Below are 24,283 nucleotides of genomic sequence, written 5' to 3' on the forward strand. Positions count from 1 at the left end.
AGCCTACAACAGCTTCTCTTGGGATGCTTCAGCACTTGCTGAATACCCTTCATATATATAATTTACTGTCTATATTATAGTAATGCTCTAGAGCAGGGGTGTCAGAGATCCGGTGCATGGAGCCCTATCATTCAGTCTGCTGTGCTGCCTGTGGACCTTGGACTGGACCCATGCACAGGGCCAAATCTGGCATACGCTGTATACAGGGCAAGATGAGCCCCGTGCACTAGATCCAGCCCATGGGGCTGGTCTGCGTGCCCGATCTGGCCTGTGGACCAGCCCCATGGCTAGGGACAGAAGTTGCACTTAAACTGGTTTAAGTGATCAGAAACTGGTTTAAACCTGTAACAGAACAGAAACTCAGTACACATAAACCAGTTTCAAAATGTCTGAAACTAGTTTAAAATAAACCTGGTTGAATGTAGTATCAGACTTAACTGATTAGGGTCAAACCAGTTAATGAAACTTCTGTCCCAGACCCCTTCCTGGTTTAAGTTAAATCAGTCCCCCAGCATGCTTTCCAGCCCTGGGCTGGGCTTTGCCGTCTGCCCCAGGGAGCAGGGCTGACCCTGCCCCTCTGCTCCTTAGCTGGAGCAGTGAGAGCTGGCTGACAAGGGGTGGGGGAGCAGGCCCAGCTGGGAATGCAGCCCAGTCTATGGGGAATGGGGGAGACTGCTCCTCCAGTCAAATCTAGCTGGGACGTGGGGCAGGCACAGCTGGTGAACTCAGACTGGTGCGGTGGTGGAGCGTCCCATGGGAGGGGGGGGTGGGGATTTGCAGCCAGCCAGGAGTGAGGTGGGGTTTGTAGCTGGCTGGGCACTCCAGCCAGTAGCAGGGAGGCTGGAAACCCCCACCCACCTCCACTCCCACTCCTGACTGGCCACAACCCCCCCTGCCGCTCCCATGGGATACTCCCCTGCCCCACCAGTCTGAGTTCACCAGCCATGCCTGATCTGAGGCCGGGGGAAGGGGGGGGGGGGGTTAAACACCCCTCCCCCACTCAAACTTACTGCTGGCTGTAACTGTGGACTGCAAATCCTATAGAGGCAGCTAGAAGCAGGAAGAGGATGTGATGAGCCACCCTGCTGAGTCCTGCTGCTGTAGTTCTGGACTGCAAATCCCAGAGACCTCGGGGCAGCAGGAAGTGGAAGTGAACACACAGCCAGAGTACTCTGCTCTAGCACCCTCCTGCTTCTGGCCTGAGCCCCTGCAGACATGTGACGGCATTGCCTGACTCAAAAGTAAATTGTCTGTTCTATTCTGTTTCAATGTAACCTGTGCATCTTAGATTAACCTGCAAAGACTGAATTGATTCAGTGTTGGGCTTTTTGACCGTCTGTACCTAACCCATGTCAGTCATGCAGCCAGCTGGGCCTGATGAGTTTGATAACTGCCCTAGAGTTCAAAGCTGGACAGGCAACTGTTTCTGAAGAGTTTACAGTTGAGTGTATTATACATTCCTTTTTCCTCGATTAGAAAAAAAAAGAAAGAAAAAAGCAACAAGTGGTTAAGGAGTGGGGTGGGGAGTGTTTCTCTTTGCAATCTCCTCACGCCTGCTGGAAAAAAAGAGTTTGCTTTGGAGACCAGAAAGTATCCACAGTCAGTCATTCAAGGGTTCTGGAGAGCCCATGCATTATTTACAGAGAGCAGTGTTAGGTGGCTTAGATCTCCAAAATACTGTTCAGGGTTTGGCTTTCTACTGGAATAGGGGGATACCAACAGGAGGACATAAGAAAGGAGGCAAATAGAGGAAAGCATCAAGTTTATCTCAAAAAATGGTCTTGGAAAGCTGTAGCTCCAACTCTGATGGGATACTACAACACCTGGACATAGTAATATCATGTTGTTATTAATAAAATTCCAGTGGAGTAGCAAATGTTCCCTGTAGATAATATTGTCACAGTACAGCTCAAAGCCGTCTCCATGTACTTTTCAAAATCTTTTATTTAGAACAAATTCATAGACTTGTTAAATTAAACTAAAATAATGTAATGTTTAGTCCCAGAAATGTTTCAGCAGGTATAATCATGAAGTTAATCATAGGCACATTTGATGTTTCCGACAAGTGCCAAATTAATCACTCCTGCAGTACCAGAGTTACAACAGTCTGTACATTAGCCTCTGTATATAGATTTTTCCCCACAGACTAATTGGGTGACCTTAGGCAAGTTACTTAACTTCCCTATTTTTCCATTTGTAAAATGGCTCTAGCAGCATCTTGTTCAAAGAGATACTAAGAGACTTTTTCATGTTTTCCAAGTGCTTTGCGATCCTTGTAATGGCTAAAGAAGTACAGATTGAAATCCCTGACTGAGTTAAAAGGAGTATAGACTAACTTCTGCTCAGCATAGCTAGCTAGGTCAATTACCTGCAATAGGCATATCAGTTAAAACTCAGATACAATATAACCTATCTATTGGCTGTCAAAATGGTAACAAAAACTAGGTAACTAAAAATATTTGTCTCCTTATTCTCCTAACAGTTTCAATATGTATTTCAACCCTCTTCTTGATTGCCTTTAAGATTCATCTAAGAGCCTGCGTTATAGTTTCATAGTGCTTAGGGTTGGAAGGGACCTAAACAGATCATCAGGTCCGACACCCTGCCCCAGGCAGGGACAAGTGCTGGGGTCATAACGCCCTGGCCAAATATGTGTCCAGCCTCCTCTTGAAGACCTCCAAGGTAGGAGAGAGCACCACCTCACTTGAAAGCCCATTCCAGAGCCTGGCAGCCCTAACTATAAAGTAATGTCTCCTGATGCCCAGCCTGAACCTTCTCTCCCACAATTTGTGGCCATTATTCCTAGTAACCCCGGGTGGTGCCTGAGGGAACAGAGCCTCCCCTAATTTCTGCTGGTTCCCCCTGGTGAATTTGTAAATGACCACCAGATCCCCTCTCTGCCTTCTCTTGTGGAGGCTGAATAGATTCAAGCCCTTTAGTCTTTCTTTGTAGGGCCTGACCTGCTGCCCCTTGACCATGCGAGTGGCCCTCCTCTGGATCCTCTCAATGCTAGCTACATCCCTCTTGCAGTGCAGCACCCAGAAATGAATGCAGTACTCCAACTGCGGCCTGACCAATGCCGCATAGAGGGGAAGGATCACCTCCCTGGACCTGTTTGCAATGCATCTGTAGATGCACGACAAGGTGCGGTTAGCCTTACTGACCACTTCCTCACATTGGCAGCTCATGTGCATTCACAAATGTTAAACTCCAATCACTGTATCTTTTCTCTGTATGTAGAGACAATAACACGTCGACCCCAGGTCAACTACATCTGCTCATTAAGTATTTTTATTAGTCAAACTAACTTGGACATTAAACGGTTGATTATCAAGTCAACCTCAGACTAAATCTATCTTACATCATTTATAAAGAGAAACTAATACATTTTAGTTCAGTGATGATAGGTTTGAAAAAACAAACAAACAAACCCAACTAGTTGTACTTATCACTTTAAAATATATTTATATAATAATAGCTTTAAAGGGCTTTAATACACATCCTTTGTTTTCTCTGGCAACTAACATGTTAGAACTTCTTTAAGTAAAAGAAAGTTATTTATCAGCAACTGGTCTTCCTTGAGATGCATCATCTACATCAGGGCTGTCCAACTTCTTTGGAGCTTTCAGATGCATGCCTGCTTCCACAGTTTGGAAGCCTGCTGTATGTTCTCCCTCCCATGATTTTAATTCCCTAGATCCTCCACAAAGGGAGACCGAATCTGGCCCACCTGCTCTTGATAACCCCCACATGGCTAAGACATACAGGAAACAGCTTAGATTTTTGAAGGATGATCATTTAACCCAGAAGCCAAAGCAAGCTCATGAGACCAAAGCTCAATGTTCTTTGGAGTTTCTCCAACTACTGAGGTAGCAGTAAACAGTGATCCACTGCCTCCTGAGAAGGGAAGCTACCTGAGAGGAGTCTGGTGAAGGTTCTCTGAGCTACAAAGAGACCAAAAGTCAGGACATTTTACTGGTAGCGACTCTGATCCACCTGCATTAAAGCCTTATGGGAACATGACATTGTGTCCTGTAATTCAAGAGATGCAAACCGTCATTTAGGTATAATTTCTGTCAGATTGACCATCTTAAACATGAACTTGTGGATAAACATGCTGAGCTTTCTTAGGCCAAAAATCAGTCAACATCCTCTATTATTCTTTGAAATCAGGACATAACCATGATAAAATCCCTTTCCTTTAAGATGTAGGGGAACTCTCTCCCAACATTAAGAAGGATTGAATCTCCTCATCTGTTGCTAGTAGGAAGGGTTGCTGAAAAGGGATGCAGAATGGAGACTGGATTAGGTAGCCAGACAAACTGGATCAAATACCTGTTCACTACTTTGTCCAAGACCCATTGGTTTGAAGTAATCTGAGCCCATGAAGTGTTAAGTCACCATGGAAAAGGAAGTTGCAGGTGGATCTTTCATATCTCCTAACTCAGGGGCAGGCAATTATTTCAGGAAGAGGGCTGCTTACTGAGTTTTGGCAAGCCATCAAGGGCCGCATGACAGGCAGCCAGGGGCAGCTAAATATTCATTTTCTACATTTTTTTAGGGACCTCATGGGCCACATAGAATGACCTGGTGGACCACATCCACCCCACGGGCTGCATTTTGCCCACCCCTGTCCTAACCATACCATCAGATGCCCTGTCTGGTTCCCAAGATTTTGTGCAATTCTAGCTGAAAGTTTATATCTGGGTGTACTTCACTTCCAACCCCATAGATACAGATGTGGTATTGGCTGTACCTCAGGCTGCTTGAAGAGCTGTCTAAGCCATGAATTAGCCCTCTGAGACTTCTAGTTGTAGAATCTAATATTCTGGGCCTTCTTTCCAAAGAGGTCCAACTTCTTAGCAAGTCTGAACTGCCTTGCCTTCTTGTTCACATCTGTAACAACCAGAGAAGATGGAAATCAAGAGGTAGTTAAAGGTTCTTTACATCTTTGGATGGGACCTTGGAATGCTTGTTAACCCATTTTGCTGCCAGGAAGCAAGAAGCTAGTATCTACTATACCATCTTTGTGGGGAATCTGAAGTCACCTTATTCATTAGCAGTGCCAACTTAGATGGGCCCTGCATGCTTGAGTCTGTTCACCAAGGTGTGGGTTGATGTGCATATCTCCCCTAGGCTAAATACAGATAGTCAAAAAGCCCGAGGCTGAATTGATTCAGTCTTTGCAGGTTAGTCTAAATTGCAGAGATTGAACAAATAAGCAAATGAACAGACATTCACTTTTGATTCAGGAAATGTAGGCACATGCCTGTAGTAGCTCAAGCCAGAAGCCAGGGGTGCTAGAGCACAGCTCTCTGGCACAAAGCCAGCATGAGCTGTGTGTTTGTTTCCTCTTCCTGCTGCCCCTGAATTCTCTAGGATTTGAAGTCCAGAATCACAGCAGCAGGACTCTGTGGAGTTGCTCATCACTCTGTCTTCTTGCTTCCAAGTGCCTCTGGGATTTATAGTCCACAGTCAAAGCCAGCACTTAGCAAGCAGGGCAGGGCAACTCCATACTCAGGGGAAGGGAAGTTTACCACCCCTCTCCCTGTCCCCAGACCCTAGCAAGGGTTTGCCTGGGGGAGAGGGGGAGCAGTGAGCCAGCCAGTGAATCCAGTGAGCCAGTCCTCTCTGCTCCCAGGGGAGCAGAGGAGTGGGGCCAGCCCTGCTCTCTGGACCAGACAGCTCAGCCCAGCCCCTGGCTGCAGAATGCTGGGATCCTGGGGGAGTGTGATTTAACTTGAACCAGGAAGGCGTCTGTGACAGAAATTTCATAAACTGGTTTGACCTAAATCACTTAAGTCTGATACTACGTTCAACCAGGTTCATCTTAAACCTGTTTCAGCCATTTTGAAACTGGTTTATGCACACTGAACTTCTACGCTGTTACAGGTTTAAACTAGTTTCTGATCACTTAAGCTGGTTTATGTGCAACTTCCATCTCTAGCCCTGGTGAGATTTTTAACAATTTTGTACCCTCAGGTAGGAAAACAATAGAGAATACTAAGAAAGCATCTAGCAAAGAGTGTTCTTGGAATCATCTCTCAAGGACCACAGGGCAACATTTTTTTTTCTGGACATACAACAACTAAGATGTCCCCATACTGAAAAGTTGGATGATTTCAAGGGCTGGGAAACTAGATGCAAACTTTCAAACTGTGCAGGGGGCTGTTGAAAACCCCAAGGCTTAGCTGGTCCCAGAACACACCCTGAGACACTGGGTTTGGCAAGGTGATACTGGGATCAGTGGCAAGACAGCACAGTACAAAAGGAGATAAGGGACAAGTTGCAAACAGCATCAAGACCTAACCTGTAGGCTAAAGGCTTAGAAGGCTAGTCTGTTTCACTCCCCAGATTAACAAAGGTAAACAAAACAAAGGAAAAGGAGAGACAGTTAAATATACAGGAATCAGTGACTAAAGAAAATATCTTGGCATGAAGGTTATGTGAAAGAATCATTAACCCTCTCTAGTCAGCCATCTGAGAGGAACTGCCTTTTCACATCTAGGTGCAGGGGTTAGAGAAAAGGTGGGGCAACAGTGCACTCTATGGGGACTACTAGGGCAAAAATGTCGCCAACTATCCAATCAAAGCTCAAGATCTGAGACACCCACAGCAAGAATGTGCATTTGGCCAATTACTCAAAAAGGAATTTAGCAAATTTAATAGAAATAAGAAAAAAATGCCAGAAATAAGTAAAGGGTCTAATTGAGAGCACTTATGCACCCACAGTGAGACTATCACTTGGAAGAGAATTAGCTGTAGAAATTCCAAAGTATCCTTAAAATATACTTTATTAGAAATCTAATTATATCACGTTTATGAAAAGACATACATCTGTTACATTACTGGCCAAAATTTTAATGGTGCCTTCTAAATTTGTGAACAATTTTTGCACCTGTTTCTGATGTACAAGATCTCTGATTTGTTCTAATTACATTTATGTGCCTAAATTGGGCAGTTCATTGTAGCATTTATAGCACAGGAATGACTATTCACACAGACAGAAACTTCCTTCCAGCATCTGCTATATCATCTGATCTTAGGACCTGATCCAAAGTTCACTGAAACTAGTGCAAGTCTTCCTATTGATTTCAGTGGGTGCCAGAAAAGGGGTTCTTAGTCCAGACTGGATACATTAAGAAGGAAGTTGGTCTGTAAGGACTTTCCATAATCAATGTGCTTTAATATTTATGTACATTCATGGATCAGGACCAAAGTACTCATTTTGAAGGATAATACCATATCTAACTCACTGAAGTCAATGGCAAGATTACTATTGATTTTAATGGCCACTGGATAAGGTCCTAGATCATTTGGTTACTTAATCTCTGAACTGCATGTGATATCTATCAGTCAGTGTGCAGTGTCCTTCTCAATCTCTCTCTCTCTCTCACATACACACTTTTTTTTAACTGAGCCTCAAGACTCGGGACTTTTCATAGATGTCATAAACATCTGGAAGGGAAGGGACTTCGTAAGATCACTCGGGTCCAGCCCCCTGCCCAAAGGCAGGAAGTCAGCTAGGGTAAAAGGATTCCAGCAAGATAAGCATCCAAATGTTTCTTAAAAGTGTCCAGAGCAGGTGCTTGCACCACCTCTGGAAGGAGTCTGTTCCAGCCTTGAGGGAGTCAGACAGTAAAGAAGTTTTTCTCCATGTCCAGACTAAAACAGCCTTGCAGGAGTTTGTGACTGTTCGACCTTGTCATCCTTTTGGGTGCTCTGGTGAACAGGCATTGCCCCAGATCCTGATGCACGCCCTTTATGTTTATGTTTATAGGCTGCTACCATGTCATCCCTGAGCCTGTGCCTCTCCAGGCTGAAGAGTCCCATGGCTCACAGCTTCTCTTCATAAGGCCTGTCCTTCTGCCCTCTGATCAGGCACGTGGCTCTCCTCTGGACTCTGTCAAGCTTCTCCACATCCTTCCTAAATTGTGGAGCCCAGAACTGGATCCAGTACTCCAGCTGTGGCCTCACCAAGGCTGAGTACAGCGGGAAGATGACATCCTGGGGCTTGGTTGAGATGCATTGGTAGATGCAAAGCAGAGTTTGGTTCTCTTTGCCAACTGCAGTATTGCATTGGTGGCTCAGGTTCATCTTGTGGTCAATCATGACCCCTAAGTCTCTTTCTGTCATGGTGCTAGCAAGTGTAGCATTGCCAAGCCTATAAGTGTGATGTGGGTTCCCCCCCCACTACCCAAGGTGCAGCACCTTGCATTTCTCTGTATTGAATGCCATCAGGTTTTCATCTGCCCACCTTGCAAGCCTATGGAGCTCAGCCTGGATCACCAGCCTGTCCTCAAGTTGGACACGCTTCTCCAAAGTTTAGTGTCGCCAGTGAATTTAGCCAGTCTGCTTCTGACACCAGTGTCCAGATCATTTAAGAAGACATTAAAGAGTACAGGTCTGAGAACAGAGCCCTAGGAAATACCACTAGTTGCTGAGTGCCATGTTGATTTGGTTCTGTCAACTACCACTCTCTGAATCAGAGCCAGTTCCCTGGCCATTGGAGTAGTTGAGGCTGCAGTTGCCCAATTTTTCCATAAGGACATCATGGGACACCAGGTCAAAGGCTTTTTTAAAGTCCAAATATATATACACATCACCTGGTCATAGAATGAAATGAGATTGGTCAGGCAAGACCTACTCACAACAAACCCGTGCTGGCTGCCCCTCAGGATGTTGTCTTCTGTTAGCTTGTCAAGAATGGTTTCTTTGATAATTTTTCCAAAACCTTCCCAGGGATTCAGGTCAGACTGATTGGCCTGTAGTTTCCCAGGTCTTCTTTACTCACTTTCTTGAAGATGGGCACCACATTGGCCCTCTTCCAATCTTCTAATACTTCCCCCAAGCCCAATGAGTTCTCAGATATCCTCGCCAGTGGCTGTGCTGTGATGTTTGCCAGTTCCTTTAGCACTCTTGGGTGCAATCTGTGTGGACCAGCTGATTTGTGGAGGTCCAGCCTCTCAGGATGGCTCCCTCACAAGATCCACACCAATGGTGGGCATATATTCATCCTCACCCTGGTCATCCTGCATCACGTTCAATAGGGTGGTCCCTTTGGGCTGGTGAAAAACTGACGCAAAGTAATCATTAAGCAGATTGTTTTTTTCCTGGGTGTTGGTAGTCAGCTGCTCCAACTGGTTTAGCAGGGGTCCAGTGTTGCCCTTGTCTGAAGAAGGACTTTTTATTGTCTTCAATTTGTGTAGCCAGTTGGAGTTCAGTTGCAGCCTTGGCTTTCCTAGGTCACTCCCTGTAGATGCAGACCAGTGCAGAATACTCCTCCTTAGTGGTTTTTTGCCGTCTTCCATCCTTTAGAAGCCTCTCGTTTTAGACGTAGGAGGTCCATGTTGAGCGAAAGCCACCTTTTCTATGAGTTGGGATAGATTCCCCTTGTGCTTCTAGGACTGCTTCCTTAAGGAGCAACCACTCATCATGAACTCCCCTCTCTGTGAAATCATGGCCTTTTGAGCTTATGAACATCAGCTTTGCAATAGTCCTTGACTTTAGGATTGCTGGCTGACTTGCCAGCTTTGCAATGGATAGTGAAAGTGATCAACCTGTGGCCACTGTCACCCAGCTTCCCTTTGATTCTTAGGTCACCAATTAGATCATCCCCTCTGGCCAGTACCAGGTCCAGCAGCACCTTACCTCTCATCAGCCCATAAGCTTCTCAAGACAGGTAGAGTTCAGCTACGCATACAAGGAAGCTCTGAGACCAATCAGATTTGACTGAGTGCTCTTCCCATGAGATGTCTGGATAGTTGTAGTTTTGCTTGACTTCTATTCTATTATCAGTGTTTCATAGTCACTAGGGTCAGGAGGGACCTCAACAGATCATCTAGCCTGACCCCCTGCCACAGGCAGGAATGAATGCTGGGTTCATAAGACCCCAGACAGGTGATCATCCAACCTTCTCTTAAATTTGCCCAAGGTAGAGGCAAGGACCACTTCCCTGGGAAGTTGGTTCCAGATATTGTCCACCCTAACTGTAAAATATTGCCTTCTGATCTCTAACCTAAACCTATTCTCCATCAGCTTATTACCATTGTTCCTCATCTCCCCAGGTGGCACTAGGGAGAAAAGGGCTCTACCTATTTGCTGTTGATCTCCCCTGATGAGTTTGTAGGCAGCCACCAGGTCCCCCCTCAGCCTCCTCCTGCTGAGGCTGAACAGGTTCAGGTCCCTCAGTCTCTCCTCATAGGGCCTGTCCTGCTGCCCTTTCACTAAGTGGGTGGCCCTCCTCTGAACCCTCTCCAGGCTGGCCACATCCTTTTTAAAGTGTGGTGCCCAGTACTGGACTCAGTACTCCAATTGCGGCCTGATCAAAGTCACATAGAGGGGGAGTATCACCTCTCTGGACTGGCTTGAGATGCACCTTTGGATGCATGACAAGGTATGGCTGGCCTTGCTGGCTGCGGTCTGGCATTGGTGGCTCATGTTCATCTTGGAGTCAGTAATGACTCCAAGACCCCTTTCTGCCTCTGTGCTTTCAAGACGGGAACTCCCCAGCCTGTACATATGCTGTGGATTCCTTCTCCCAAGGTGCAGCACCCTGCACTTGTCCACGTTGAACCACATCCTATTCTCATCTGCCCACTTTTGTAGTCTGTCTGAATCTATTTGCAGCTTCTCTCTCCTTTCAAGTGTATCCACCTCACGCCACATCTTAGTGTCATCAGCAAACTTGGACATCGTGCTTTCCACCCCCTTGTCCAAGTTGCTGATGAAGAAGTTACAGTGCAGCCCCAAGGACTGGGGTCACATCTCGCCACTCCTCACATCACGCCAGGTTGAGTACGACCCGTCCACCACTACTCTCTGAGTGTACCCCATCAGCCAATTTTTTACCCATCCAACTGTGTAAGCATCAATGTCGCTTAATTTATTGATGAGGATGGGGTGAGAACAGTGTCAAAGGCCTTCTTAAAGTCTACAAAGACTATGTCCACGGTGACACCATCATCCATGAATTTAGTCGCCTGGTCATAAAAGGCAATCAGGTTGGTCAGGCAGGACCTGCCTTTGATGAACCCATGCTGATTGCCCCTGAGCGTGATCTCCCCTGCTGGCCCCCACAGATGTGCTCCCTGATGATTCTTTCCAAAATCTTCCCGAGGACCAACGTGAGGCTTACAGGCCTATAGTTACTTGGGTCCTCCTTCCTCTCTTTCTTGAAAATTGGGACCACATTTGCCAGTTTCCACTCCCCCAGCATCTGGACCTGAAGATTTAAAAATGTCCAGCCCTTCCAGAAGATCTCTAACTACATCTGCGCTGACTGAAGACCTGACAGAGCTATCCCCGAGATTGTCCCTACCTCTGGTAGGTGGGATGTCCCAGTCCCTGTTCAAGAAAACAGAGGCAAAGAAAAATATCAGCTTTCTTGTCTGGCATAGCCAAAAGATTACCATTTGCATCTTGCAGGGGCCCTACATTGCCTGGTGACCTATTCTTGCTCCCAATGTACTTGAAAAAGGACTTTTTCTGTCTTTAATCCTGGATGCTAGCCTGAATTCCATCTCTGCCTTGGCCTTCCTAATAGCCCTCTTACACTCACGGGCCGAGGAGGAGTTACCTGCCAAAACGGTGGCTATCATACATACAGAAATTCAAGATATGGCCCATTATGAAGAATGGCAGTCCACAATATGATAGGTTACATAGTACTTCCATCCCTCTTGGAAAATATGAACCCAGATATTTCAGGCTTTTTCTTGTTCAACACTTCTTTTGATAAACATGCAATGTTAACAGGAACTATCACAGAATAGCTTACAGAATGGAATTTTTTCTCTCAATTAATTAGAATGGTAACAGAGGGTAATAAAAATAAAATACCGCATATAGTAAGGCACCGTGTATCAGAAAATCTGCAAATTAGGAGATTGTCAATAAGCCAATACAGATGCTACAGACAACCCAATATCACCAGATTTTTAGGGGAAAAACAATTGAATTCACAGCCATTAAAATGCCATTATGAACATGTGCAACATTGATGTCTCTCCCAAAACAGCTTTGCTTTTTTACATTATAGCTTGAAAGAAACTCTTGTTCTTATAACTAAACACCTCATACGACTAGCTCATTCAGAACAATGTCTCCCCCTAACAAAGTCTGGCAATTAGACAACTTTCCTAAACCCTCACACATCTAGATCAAGATTCTTTATTGGATCTTCCTTATAAACATGCTCCACCTTGGTTAACACATCAAAGCTTAACCCTTTCTGCCCCTCCCCCTCTTTACCCTTATCACTTTCTCCCATCTGTTTCCTTGACTAAGCTTGTTTTTACTAAAACACTCCCATTGCACAAAGCCTCCTACCATCTGCCAAGAGATGTCATTGATCCACAAGGCTTTATCCCTTTAATCCCAAACCCTGGGCTTCCACTGTTTATAAAAGGGAGGCTTTGGGAGTGGAGTCAGCTTGCTTTGACTTTGAGATGAGGACCTAGCTTCAACACCACTATCCCTCCCTGTGGCTCTTTCAGAGAGTCCAAGGAGCCTGAACTCCTGATAAAGATTTTAGCTCTACAGGTAAAGGCACAGGACAGTCTTTTCAAGATGAGATAACTTTTATTAGGCAACAAGAATGCAGCGTTTTATGGTCTTCAGGGTCAAATAGAGAAGCAAAGCTTAAGTGCATGCCTATGCTGGCAGCATTACCTGCCCCTGACACACAGTGTCAATGATTCCATCTCTCCCCCTGCACTGAGCAGAAGAGTTCTTAGCTCAGTGTCCACACATTTCATTTCTTGGTTTCAAGCTTTGCTGTGTTTTATGTGCTTTTTCTCTCTGTCAATTATTAAGAGTCAGCATCTGGTTATTAGTTTAATGCATCTTCAGGAGAATGTCAAAGGAGCCCCGATTAGCCTATAAGCATATATTAACTTAAGAAATTCCATTCTACTGCAGTGACAAGACATGACACCACCTTGCTTCCACTACACCTGTAAGGAATAATATAGGTTTTGGGTTTTTTTCCACGGGGTGCTTTGTGTCCCTGGTATGTAAGAAAGTTGGAGTAGATGATTTTGTAGACCCTTTCAACAAATGGTTGCCTAGAAATGCAGGAAACTAGACCCAGTGGTTCAGGAGGCCCTCATCTAGGCTTATGTTTCTACATGAACAACATTCATCAAGTATTCTTCTACCCAAGGGAAGTCATAACACAAAAGTGACAGAGGAAATGGAGTTGCCTCTACACTTCATAAAAATAATACCAAAAGTCTCTACAGCATAATCTTTTCCTTCATTTTAATTCAATTGCAGATGTTGCTGGAACATGAATATTTACAAAAGCTATTGCTCACTTTGCTTCAGGGCTTGATCCTACGAGAATGCTGAGCACTCTTGCCTCAATGCAGCAAAGCACTTAAGTATACACATAGATTATGCAGGGGTTTTAAAATCAGGGTCAACTTAATTCATATTTAAAAATATTATGAAGTGCCAATGAAGTATTCAACGCTGACGGCTCTAGGGACTGAGGAGTAGGATCCGGGCTTGATCTAGGCTACTTTGATCTGTTGCAGAGAACAAAGCAGTCAGGGTGCTAGAGAATTTATCATGGGAACACAGGAATTTTCCACAACATGTGAAAACCTGAAGAGGAAGTGATGAACAACCTGCAGAGTCCTGCTGCCATGACGCTGGTCTGCAAATGCCAGAGATCTTGGGGGCAGCAGGAAGAGGAAGTGCCAGAGAGCCATTCTCTAGTGCCCCCTGGAGTCTGGCCTGGGCCACTGCAGTCATATGCCTGCATCTCCTGAATCGAAGGTAAATGTGTGTCCATTTTTTTTTTTTTCAGTTTAATCTTTGCAGCTTAGACTAACCTGCAAAGACTGAATAGATTCAGCCTCGGGCTTTTTCATTGTCTGTACTTAGCCAGTGAGTTTATGTAAACAGGTAGGAGACAAGAGAAAAGATAAGGTGCAGACTAACAACATGCTAGCTAAACGAACTGTGGAAATAATTTTCAGGTTTTAAGGTTATAGTTTTATACATCATGCACACAGGGGAAGTTAATGAATCTGTCACTCATCCACTTATAGTTATAGTTTCATAGTTTGTAGGGTCGGAAGGGACCTGAGTAGATCATCTAGTCTGACCCCCTGCCATGGCAGAAAAGATTACTGGGGTCAAACGACCCCAGCAAGGTGTTCATCTAACCTCCTCTTAAAGACCCCCAGGGTAGGAGCCAGGACCATTTCTCTTGGAAGTTGGTTCCAGATCCTAGCCACCCTGACCATGAAGTAGCGCCTCCTGATATCTAGCCTAAATCTAGCTTCTACCAGCTTGTGACTGTTATTCCTGGTCACTCCTGGCAGTGCTCGGAGGAACAGGGACTTCCCCAGTGCCTGCTGGTCCCCCCTGACTAGTTTGTAACAGGCCACTAGATCCCCCTCAGCCTTCTCTTGTGGAGGCTGAACAGGTTTAGGTCCCGTAGCCTTTCCTTATAAGGCCTGCCCTGCTGCCCCCTGATCATATGAGTGGTCCTCCTCTGGACCCTCTCCATGTTGTCCACATCCCTCTTGAAGTGCGGCGCCCAGAACTGGATACAGTACTCCAGCTGCGGCCTGACTAGTGCTGCATAAAGGGGGAGGATCACCTCCTTGGACCTGCTCGAGATGCATCTGTGGATGCATGACAAGGTACAGTTGGCCTTCTTGACTGCATCCCCATACTGCCGGCCCATATTCATCTTGGAGTCAATGGTGACTCCAAGATCCTTTTCTGCCTCCGTGCTGACAAGAAGGGAGTTCCCCAACCTGTAGGTATGGTGCCAGTTGTTCCCCCCAGGTGCATCACTTTGCACTTGTCAGTGTTGAATCCCATCCCATTCTCATCCGCCCACCCTTGTAACCTGTCTAGGTCTGATTGTAGCCTATTGCTCCCTTCTAGCGTGCCCACATCCCCCCACATCTTAGTGTCATCAGCAGATTTGAACAGGGTGCTTTTTACCCCCTCGTCCAAGTCACTGATGAAGATGCTGAACAGTGTGGGCCCGAGGACCGAGCCCTGCAGAACCCCACTGCCCACATCCCTCCAGGCTGAAAATAACCCATCCACCCCCACTCTCTGGGTGTGGCCCTCCAGCCAGTTGGCGACCCAATTGACTGTGTGGGTGTCGACACCACAGTCCCCTGGTTTCTTAATGAGAACAGGGTGAGAGACAGTGTCGAAGGCCTTCCGAAAGTCCAGGAAGACTATGTCCACTGCTACCCCTGCATCTAATGATTTGGTGATCTGATCATAGAAGGCCACCAGGTTGGTCTGACAGGACCACTGATGAACCCGTGTTGGTTGCCCCTAAGTATGAAATCCCCTGCTGGCCCCTCATGGATGTGTGCCAGCATAATTTTCTTGAACAGCTTGCCTAGGATCGAAGTAAGACTAACTGGCCTATAGTTTCCTGGGTCCTCCTTCTTCCCCTTTTTGAAGATGGGAACCACATTGGCCCTCTTCCAGTCCTCTGGCACCACACCAGAGCACCACGAGTGCTCATAAAGCTGTGCCAGGGGTCCTGCAATGACCTCAGCCAATTCCTTTAGTACTCTAGGGTGGAGATCGTCTGGACCAGCTGACTTGAATACTTCCAGTCCCTTCAAAAGCTCCGTAACTAGTTCCTCACTAACCCTTGGCCCAGGTGTGCCTCCCCTGGGGCTTGAGGGGGGCCCAGCGGGGGGGGGGGGGCGGGGGGCTGTTCCAGTCCCTGCTTAGGAAGATGGAGGCAAAAAAATCATTAAACCTGTTGGCTTTGTCATCTGGTGTGACGACCAAATTTTCTAACGTGTCCTGCAGGGGCCCCACATTACCCGGAACCTTCTTTTTACCCCCTATGTATTTAAAGAAGGACTTCTTATTGTCTGGGGAGCTAGTCCATCTCTGCCTTGGCCTTCCTGACTGCCCCCCCTACATCCCCGAGCAACTGCAATATAGTCATCCCAGGTGATGTCCCCTCCTTTCCCCTGGGTGTACACCTCCCTTTTAGCTAGGAGACATTCCCGGATGCTTTTGGTGAGCCATGGGGGCTTGTGTGCCCTCTTGCTCCCTTTGATCATTGTTGGGATTACCTCCCTTTGGGCTTGGAGGATCGTCTCCTTGAGGAGCGACCACTCTCCTTGGACACCTGGCTCCCCTCCCCTCTGGGACCTCAGTGCTTCCCTAACTATCCTTCTTAGCTCATTGAAGTTTGCCCTCCTGAAATCTAGGGCTGCTGCCTTGCTGCAGGCCTTTGCCACCTTGCACTGGATGGTGAATTCCAGCAGGCAATGATGACTGTCACCCAGGTGGTCAAGCACCCGCAGCCCCCTCACCAGGTCATCTCCCGTGGCCAGCACCAGGTCCAATAAGGCATCTCCCCTGGTGGGGCTGTGCACCTCCTGGGTTAGATGGAGGTCCTGCACTCTGGCTAGGAACCTATGTGAGCGGTCAGACCTGGGTGACTGCTCTTCCCTTATGATGAAGTGAGCTTGGGCTCACAAAAACTTATGCATCTTTATTTTAGTTAGCTTATTAGGTGCATCTCTACAAGCATGCCCTCTAAGCTGTGTGTTGTGCACATTTGCGTAGGCACAGTCTTGCTGCGCTGTCAGGTGCACCTGCATGGCTGTGCACGCTGCACAGCTTAAAGGAAATGCTGGTCTCTACCCTGCCTTCTGCCTGACTTCTGACTAACACGGCTAACTACCTCTATCTCCTTATCCACTTGTCCACCTAGCGACAGTGGGTATTCTGGTCAATAAGGATCTGAAAATGAACCTGAAGGAGGACACTGGACCATGGAGGCTTTTCTACATTATGCCAGAGACCAGAACAGTGGCCCCAGGATTGGAAGGGGACAAGGAAAAAGAAAAGGGATCATAATACCACCCCGCAATCTCAAGTTAGACCATGTGTGTTTGCTTAGTCAATCCACCATCTGGTCCTGAAAACTTCATTTATCCACACCGTATGTGCAGACTGAACAACGGTAGTACCAGCCTCCGTGTTCCTTCACCAACGTATCTTAAATCTGGGCTGTTAGGACTACTGCTAGGACAAAAGTAGCAGCTCACTCTGTGTGGCCCATTCAGTCTTCAGCCTCTCAGCTGATATTGCTACATGGAGTGCTGTTTGGGGTAGCAAAAATGGTCTGAAATCACCAAAAAGCCATGAGGTTGAAATGGAGTTCAGTCACTTTGGCTTTAACCATGATTGAACCTAGCCCTGAAAAACTCCCAATTCCATTATTGCACCTTCAAGGCAGCAGTTTACAAACTTTTTAGACTCATGGCACCCCTTGAAAAATAATAAAGCAATTCTGTTTCAAAGAACTCAGAAGGGCAACAAAAGGCCAGAATATCATTGACATTAAGGATTCCTATTTGAAATATCTGAGTTGAATCATGTGCAGGTATATACACCGCTAACTTTAACATTGTGTGGCACCCTTCAAAAGATCTCACAGAGCCTTGGTAAAGAATCACTGCTCTAAGCCACTGCACACATATTTTATTACATTAGTGTAATTTTGTCTCCAATACTCCTTTGAGAGGTATTACTCATGACCTGCTATTATTTATTTTACTACCAAGTGCCTAGTTTTCTGTGGAAGTTTTAATTGAGGAGGATGGTTAGTATTTAATTAAGAACACCTTCTACTAATGACACAATTTGTATTCCCTAGAAGCCTGGTTCTACTCATTCTAGCACCTACGGGAAGTTCAGAACCTGCCAAGAGCTCAAAAATTATACCACAGACAAACATGTAGAGACAGTATGACAAAGCAAGGGAAATATCACATAGAATATGACATAATATTCAAAATAAATTATTCAGAATTCCAGCAAGTTTAACTGATGTCATGCAATATTGCACATGGTAATGTCCACATTTCTAGAACACCCACCTGCAGGCAGCCTGCTGCTTATCCCTGCTGATCCACCTACTGAATACTGTTGTTACTGTCCCCTGCCCACTCTTCATTGCTCCTCTGTACCCTGCCCTCTGTTGTTACAGCAACCGTGCCCACCTATGCCTGGTCTGCAGTTGCCCTTGTTCCCCTGCCCTGTTGCCACTAGCTTACTGCTGCTGCACCCATCTGCTCAGAATTTACTGCTGAACAGGACATTAAGAATAAATAAAAAGATCATCAAGGCAGATTGCCCTTAGCTCTTCATAGTGCATCCAGAATAAAGGTACTATGAATGTTTCTGCCTTTTCCAAATCTCCCTCCTTATGGCATCATTCTGGATCTAAATCAAAAAATGGTTTATCTCTAACCAGTCTTCAAGGAAAAAGAATACTTGGAAACAGTCCTAGATTAATGCTTTAGGAGGTCTCAGTGCCAGTAAAATACACTTCTTTTAACTCTAAACTTGGCAGTAATTAATGGATCCCAACAAAGTAAAATCAAACTGGCCAGCATCAGCTTCCAAATGGCATTAACTGCACAGCTGGTGTTGCCAGGTACCGTAGAAAACAGCATCAAATTAAGCCATGTTTGCTGATAGCACATCCCCTCCTTGGTTTTGACTCCCTGCCTGAAATCTGGGCACAATTATCATTCAATTGCTCAAGCTCCCTAATGCAACAGCTCTATGCACAGGCCACATAATACAGGGTTGGGAGATGGCAAAGTAAAAAGTACATGATGTTAGCCATGAGGCTGACTACGAGGCTTTTTTGCAAGACATCCCTTTTGAGATTTTTTTCCTCCATACCAACTCTATCTACTGCATTCTGCCTATATGAATTTCCTTGTGTTTGAGATGCTTTTGATCATATGGACACATTTTACTCATCTGAAATGAGACTTAAGTGAAACAGGAACTGTTGCTGATATTAGATTAATTAAGGCACAGAAAAAAAAAAAAGAGAATGACATGTACTCTGCTATCTTTTCAGAGACCAGGTGAATAGCCTTGGCACCTTTATAGAAGTACAGCAAAATGCACAATTTAAGCAAAGATTATAAAATTTATGTAGACGGTAATCAACCATCTTCCAAAGCCAAAATCATAAACTTCCCATCCTGTCTTCTGTTGTGAAAGTTTTCAGCTTTAAGGCTAAGAAAGAAGATACTTTCATGACATGTATTAGACAGTGAGATAGAATTACTTTAGTTCTTCAAGATGCATTGACAAACATCCTCTAATACTCCAATACTGCTTGAACAGAGATCTTTAGTATTAGCTGCCAGCTAGAACTGGTAGGTAAGATTTAATTTGAATGCATGCATTAGAAAAGCCTGTTCTCAAACTTGTTTTCGGAAGCATTTTTTCAGGTGACATTCTCAAATCAGAAACCCTTACTATAAGTATCACAAAGCCAGCAAGATCTTTAAGACTGGGACTGTTTTCATTCTTTATTCTACCAAACAACCCTGCAGTGCCCTAGAATTCTTTAAAATACTAAATGCTATTAACAAACTGAACTGATCTCTATTTAAAGAGCTTTACTGTCTCTGAGTCACAAGCCTACCTGTCTGTCCTTGAGGTCCTATAGTGCCATCACACTAGTATCTACGTATTTGAACTAGGAGCCTCACCAATCATTCACAATTGTTGCATGTCCAAGCTAGAGGGGGACTTTCTAGGGTTAAAAGCCTTTCCTCTTCCCCCTCCCTCTGTTTGTGGCTTCACAACTGAGGAGATTGGTTCCCATTGGTCGATTTAAATTTCCAGCCTGAAAAGGGAGTGCCAGCCAAGGGCACAAATTTCTCAATACTGTGATCTTCTAATCCTTCCCAAGCTTAAAAATCATAGAATTACACTCAGCCTTCATAGTGGGGGACCTTGGGGATCCTGTTGAGTGGCATAGGGATCTTACCTTGAGAAGATCTGTGAGACTCACCACTTTTGGAGTGACCTCAGACCCTGCTTCTCCCAGACTGCAGGCTGCTGCTTGCCTTAGATGTGGGAAACATCCCTTGCTTCAGGCAAAAATTCTCCACAATTTTATCTTAAAGCTTCTTCGGCAAGATCCTGGTTCAGTGCCTCACACACACACGCAAACACACATCATCCTGCCAGCTGCTTACTCACCGGCACTAGCCTGATGCCAGCTGCTGTGGAGGAGTATACAAAAGTGCCAGACGCCCCCTCTCTCTGGCAATAAGCAGAGGTTTAGAAGAATACAAAGAAGTTACAGTACCCTCACATTTAGAGAATGAGACTTTAGTGACAAATTCTATTACAGTCTTGCAGCTAAAACTGATTTGATCCCAAGGTAGGTATTCACTCTTATCAAGGTTTGTATTGCAGGCATAAGATGTTACTCAAGGACCATATTTATTGTGGACTGATGCTGTGATCTTGGCAGAGAGGATAGGATTATGTGCAGAGTGACATTTTTGCAGGGATTCCAATGTATAAAGAATACACATGCGTTTCCCTTAGCCGAGCCATGACGTTACACGATGACTGCCTTGCAGTCCACTCCAGGTGGGAGAGTTAACAAACACAACTCAGCCTCGCACTTCTCAGATCTAGTTACAGGACTGCCTGCTTTGCAGAGAGGAAAAATGAGAAGTGTGAGCTCATTTGAAAAGAGAATGTGACTACAACTCTCTACACTTTTTAAAATATGATGTGCAACATTTTCTGGATGCTGAATTTCAGCAATGGACTTGGTAGTCTTCATTTATAATGCAGGCTTTTGGTACTATCTCAGGACTTAAATAGTGTAGCCAGATCATCAGCTGGTTTATATCACCCCAGTGCCTCTAAAGTACAAAGAAACATCAATTTGCATCAGCTGCAGATCCGTGTACATATTTCAGCTGAACACATTACAATTCCACCATCAGAAACCCAGATCAAACCCAACAAAATCCAATTTTGTAAACAATGATCCAGGTAAATGACCTAGCTACAGGTGTTTGTTTAGCAATCAAGTTAAAACCAGCCAATTTGCTAGTGGGGGAATTATGTATTCTCACAAACAGACTGACAACTGTTTCCTGCTTGCTCCCAGGTCATGTCAATTAGCATCTTCTGGACAAGACTCATAGGACAAAAGCTATTTTTAATATCAAATGTTGCTGCCAAGCGAGAACTGTCAATTGTCTTCCCATTAGGATTCAGTTTTAGTTCTTTACCTGTATAACCACAGGCACATGTTTTCACAAACAGTAATAGCAGCAGGCTTTGATATTTCTTTATCATCTCATTGGGACCAGGATAAAAATACAAGCTAATGGACAAAAGGTAAAAACTAACAAAAAAAAGGAGAGAGAAAATAGCTCAGGATTGAGTCAGTCTTGATCCTCCTACCTAGTCACCTGTAGTGCTTCTCCCCCAGCATAGTGGAGATAAAAGAATAAAATGCCCACCCACCTCCTCCTCTTGATAGAATAGTTAGAAAAAGGAGAGAGACTGGGCAAGTAGGTTTAAAATGCACTCATCACAGACACAAGCTTTCCAGAGAATTAGAGCTGACAGCAACCCATTTCCTCATGGTTCCCACCTCCTCCCCTGCCACCCCCTGCGCTGTTTTATTTCTCAATTAAATCATCCTGAATCAACGTGTTCATCTGCAGCATTAAGTTTCTCAAATAGTGCCAGGCAATTTTGAAATCGTAGCGAGTTGCCATGGAGAGGAGGGTGATGTCACTGACACAAAAAGCACTGAATTTACAAATACGACAGGAACAGAGCTATTTATAAAGAGCTCTTTTTTCCTTTCCTTTTTTTTTCCCTTTCTCTTTTTGCACTGGGTTGGAGGAGGAAGGGCAGGCAGCAGTTCCATACTACATGATCCTGTCAGCAAGTCTCAGGAATGAATTTTCTTGTCAGAAAATGCTTCAAGTCTCTGAAGCTACTAAATACTGTTAGGTTTCAGATTTTCATTCCCTATAGCTGGACTCTGCTTTCCAACTGAGAGCTGCTTTCGAGTAAAAGCCTAAATAGGAGTCAGATAACATATTTTTACAGTAGTCTTCACCCTGAAGGAGTCATACATTACTGCTGAAATGCAGCTATCCCTGGGGTGAGGGGCTGTAGCTAAATAACCCATTACACAGTAGTGAAGCAAGGGGAAATTTTTGACAAGGACACTGTGATAGATACCTTTTATGCAAGTGTCATGGGCTCCTTATAGCACTTTCATTTATCAAGTGACTCCCCACCTACCCTAAAGGTGAAAGGTAATATCATCAAATATTAAAATAAAGCTTTATGCCATTAAAACAATTAAAGCAACACAATCAGGAGCCTGAACAACAGAACAATATGACATAATGGCACATTATTTAACATGCCTCACTTTGGTTCCTAAGACATAAATTCCAGCTTTGCTTTGGCCTTCTGCAGTTGACTTGTCTGTAAATAGATATTTGATTATTTGGGCTGTGAAGTCAAAGTGGCCAGACATAATGCTAGGCATATCACTCCCTTTTGTGTTACTGGCTTCAGAAACTGGCATGTTATAACCATGTTAGCCTAATGAACTCTAGGTTTAAGTGACTCTATGATTTTTTTTTAATACCGGGACACAGGGGAGAAAAAAAGATAAGTGATTTGAATATATACAGAGGCTATTCTAATGTACATTTACAATGGGTGGAAAGGTTCAAGGGGTATAGTCCAGAGAAGAGAAGAGAAGATGGCATCAAGATAGCAATTTGCATACACAAAGAAAACAATAAAGATGTAATCTCCTGTGAGACTAAGAGGTGACAGTATGGTGAGATTCCTAAACTGGATGATGTCTAAGCCAGGATATCCAGAAGGATGGGGCTCCAAGTCTTAACTTCAAGCTTCAAGCTTGAATAATAGCTACTCAAAGCAGATAGGAACTTGGATATTAAGGAAAAGAGTTTTTTATTGTATATGATGAGTGCAGCAGTAATATTCCAACTCAGAAAGAAAATTCGACACAGAATATCTCTGCTTCTCCATTCTCCCACATCAGTCATTAAAATCCTAAACGTCTAAATTCACATGAGAAAGAACTTCTACGTATGAATTTGACCATACTACCCCCCACTCCCAGCTCTTCCCTGGGTTTTGACTATAGAATCACAAGCAAAGCATGTGAAGCATCATTTAATGCATTTCACCCTAACACTCTATAGAATTAAGAGCTATATAGAAATTAAGGTGCCAGAAGTGTTCAGAAGCTAGCAGGCGAAATGTATTAATTGCTGTTTCCTAGTATTTTTTATCTATAGAAGTCAAAGCACTTCAAAAGGTGGATAAATATATTTACTTTAATTTTATATGCAGGAAACCCGAGAAGTTTAGTGACTTACCTAGTGTTACATAGAAAGGCAGGAACAGAGCTGACAGAAGAGCCTGAGTCTTCCACATGTAATCCAGTGACTTATCTATTGGACTTACTGCCTCTCCTTTAATAAAGAACTTAACTGGACTACAAATGTTAGAGGCATTAGGGCAACTTTCCAAACATTACCTTTCCCATAACTCTGCAGCAGGATATGAAACAACAGCACTTTCAGCATATGAAGTATCAAGAGAAATATCCAGTAAGACTGCGGAGGTTTTATTACCTTTATTTAACATGGGAATGACTGCTACTGGAATGCTGTGTCCTGTTTTGTTGTCTACAGTTTAAGAAAGATGTTGATAAATGGTAGATGGTTTGGAGAAAAGCTGCATGTACAATTAAAGGTTTTGATGATATGCCTTATAAAGCAAGATGACAGGAGTTCAAGCTGTTTAACCCAGTGGCACTCAACCTGTTGGCCCCATGGGCCAGATGAGGGATGCAGGGCCAGTCCACAAGCTGGATTGGACCCTGTCACTAGAATCAGGCCCTGGAACCTCATACCACCTCCATCCCACAGGATTAAGCTCCAAGGGACCTGCACCAGCTCTACCCACCAGGACCAAGTCCCAGAGACCTCATACCACCTCTGCCTGGTCCTGTGTACCACAATAAGGTCTGCACCACTCCGAATGCCTGTTCTAGTGGGAAGAACCATGGTCCAGCAAGGCTCCACATGGACCTGTGAGGAGCCCTGTGTGTTGGATGACAGGGTACCAGGGGCCGGATCTGGCCCATGGGCCAGAAGTTGAGCACCGTTGGTTTGACCTATTGTAGGAAAGATTAAAACATGACTTAATCCATCTACATACCTACACAGTAAACAGAATTTTAACTGTGGACTCTTTAATTGATCAGACAGAAGTAAAACAAATGTTCTAATCCTGGCACACAGGACATAAGTACACTAATATTTCATCATAGGCAAACACTCAAAGTAGGCAACCCCCCTTTTTTCTTAGCACTGAAGGTAATTAACTATTGGACTAACTTACCAAGGGT

At 44.7% G+C, this 24,283-nt stretch overlaps 1 protein-coding gene across 2 annotated transcripts in view; it reads right to left on the reverse strand.

Moving 5' to 3' along the window:
• The window catches only part of PAK6 (p21 (RAC1) activated kinase 6), a 59,130-nt gene extending 39,223 nt beyond the window's left edge, over positions 1-19,907 (reverse strand). Inside the window, exons 1-2 of one of the 2 annotated variants that reach the window (XM_090033457.1) lie at positions 19,823-19,858; positions 4,757-4,896 (exon numbers count right to left, since the gene is read on the reverse strand). The gene's annotated coding sequence lies outside the window, so the exon portion shown is untranslated. Of the gene's footprint in view, positions 1-4,756; positions 4,897-19,822 lie in introns of both variants that reach the window. The other variant, XM_090033456.1, reaches the window with a different exon arrangement.
• Between the last annotated feature and the right edge of the window lie 4,376 nt (positions 19,908-24,283).

This window comes from Crocodylus siamensis, chromosome 2, assembly GCF_052110815.1.
Source record: "Crocodylus siamensis isolate JL-2025a chromosome 2, ASM5211081v1, whole genome shotgun sequence".
NCBI classification, from domain to species: domain Eukaryota; kingdom Metazoa; phylum Chordata; order Crocodylia; family Crocodylidae; genus Crocodylus; species Crocodylus siamensis.